The 2,092-nt window shown below is 30.8% G+C and overlaps 1 long non-coding RNA gene across 1 annotated transcript; it reads left to right on the top strand.

The window, feature by feature from the left end:
* Positions 1 to 1,051: 1,051 nt before the first annotated feature.
* On the top strand, positions 1,052 to 1,429 carry LOC109171681. The gene is made up of 3 exons (XR_002052639.1): positions 1,052 to 1,086; positions 1,179 to 1,248; positions 1,336 to 1,429. It is a non-coding gene; the product is annotated as an uncharacterized LOC109171681 (long non-coding RNA).
* Positions 1,430 to 2,092: the final 663 nt, after the last annotated feature.

Here is a 2,092-nt window from a genome sequence, read left to right as displayed (position 1 = left end):
ACATTTTAGATATTTCTTAATATGAATTCATGCAGTTAGGAGCAGGATGTGAATTGTATTTGGAAGATCCCATTAGACGTATAGTTGCACGTGGGACAGTTTACAAGGCCGAAAGGGTTCACGGGATACAAATACATGTGGATCAAGTGAAGGTCACCGTGATTGAAATTCTCGTGTCAAGTGCAAAGGTACCCTTCCCTACCGATGAGGTTCAACTGTTAAGGGATGCATTGCACAACTTTATTATTTGGCCAAAGAAGTTGGTTGAGTTGTATACCGAAGTTGATGAGGTATGTATTTTAAAATTTTTTGGATTTTAAAATAGTGTTTAATTTAATTTTTAAAAATAGTAATTGTTACTTATATTGAACATGTACAAATGACATATGATTCCGGTGTGCAACGACCTTCTGTTGATCTGACTATAGCAGATCCGACTTCTTTGAGTCCTCGATGTCTAAAGGTATATAAAATTGTTCGCAAACTTGATGAAAATGTTCTAATAAAGATGGAGCGTGGTATTGTGGCCGATGTTGACTATCCCTTACAACTTGACCCGTTGGAGATTATGTGTTTCTTAAGGATGGAGACGTTAGATGTTTCCATATTGCAGTTCTTTATAAGGTAATAATTAAGTTCTTTACTTATATTTGTTTATATAATATTTTTCATTTCATCTGTTATATTACTAATATATATGATTGATTGTATTTTTGAATAGGGGTCTTTATGACAAATTTGATTTGGCATCAAAGACCACATATGGCTTCTTAGATCCACATTTCATTCAACCAATTTCGAATTCTATAGATGAACGGATAAGGTATATCAACGTCACCATGCAATATGGCCAAAAACAATGCTATCTAGCGCCATATATTTTAAAGTAAGTTTTAATTGTTTCAAATAAAATAACTTATATATAATACACTTTTATTATATATTATATTTACTTACAACTAATACATTATTGATTTGTAGTGACCATTGGATGTTGATGGCAATTTGTCCTCAACTTAATGAAATCTATTGGTTTAATTCAATTGGAGGTCAGCCACGTGATGACATCAAAGATATTGTTGAAAAGTATGTGAACTTATAAGTATTAATATGTATAATTAATAAAGTATGAATGATGTCATAAAGTATTTATGTATACTAATCTCTTATAATTTTAGGTGTGTCAATTCAGCAAAGTTGTTGAGAAGCAATGGATCAACTCGTTCACCAAAATGGACTAAGGTTTTGGTAAGTATTTTATACATTTGTAAAACTACATATATTTTATTCTTTTTTATTAAATAAAATTTTAAATGTAATTTAATTCAAATGTAGTGTGCTCAACAAGTTGGAAGTACGGCATGTGGATATTATGTGATGAAATACATGCTTGAAATTCTTTCCAAAGAAGCATGTGCGGGAATGGATAAGACATGTAATTTAATATAATACCTTTCTCTTTTTAATTTTAAAAATGCTAGCTTACTAATTATTTAATAATTATCAACTTTGTAGATTGTTGAGAGAGTTCGTGGATCGAGCTACACTCAACAAGAAATTGATCAAGTAAGAGACGTATGGGCCGACTTCTTTGTTGATGTATGGTTAAGTATGTAAATTGAACAAATTGATATTAGGTTTCGATAACGTTAACTTGTATTATTAATTAGTATCAAATTGTGAGATTTATTACTTTTATTACTTGTTTCATTATAAATATTAGATTCTACATATTTTGCTGTGGTTGTGGTGCAATAATTGAGCAGGTTTTGGTTGTGGTTGTGAGAAATTGAGCAGGTTTAGGTTGTGGTTGTAGTTGTGAGTAATTTGAGCAGGTTTTTGGGTATAAATGGACAAATAAACTGTATATTAAAAAAAAAAAAACATACAACGTCGGCTAATAGGTATTAGCCGACGTTGAATATATTTTTTTTAAAAAATAAATACAGTTTACAACGTCGGCTAATTGGTATTAGCCGACGTTGTAGGTATTTAAAAAAAAATACCTACAACGTCGGCTAATACCAATTAGCCGACGTTGTATAGTATTTAAAAAAAAATACTTACAACGTCGGCTAATTGCTATTAGCCG

The sequence above is a fragment of the Ipomoea nil genome, unplaced genomic scaffold (genome assembly GCF_001879475.1).
Source record: "Ipomoea nil cultivar Tokyo-kokei standard unplaced genomic scaffold, Asagao_1.1 scaffold0327, whole genome shotgun sequence".
Classification (NCBI taxonomy): Eukaryota; Viridiplantae; Streptophyta; class Magnoliopsida; order Solanales; family Convolvulaceae; genus Ipomoea; species Ipomoea nil.
The sequence above is the reverse complement of the archived record's forward strand: the minus strand, read 5'-3'. Positions and strand labels throughout refer to the sequence as shown.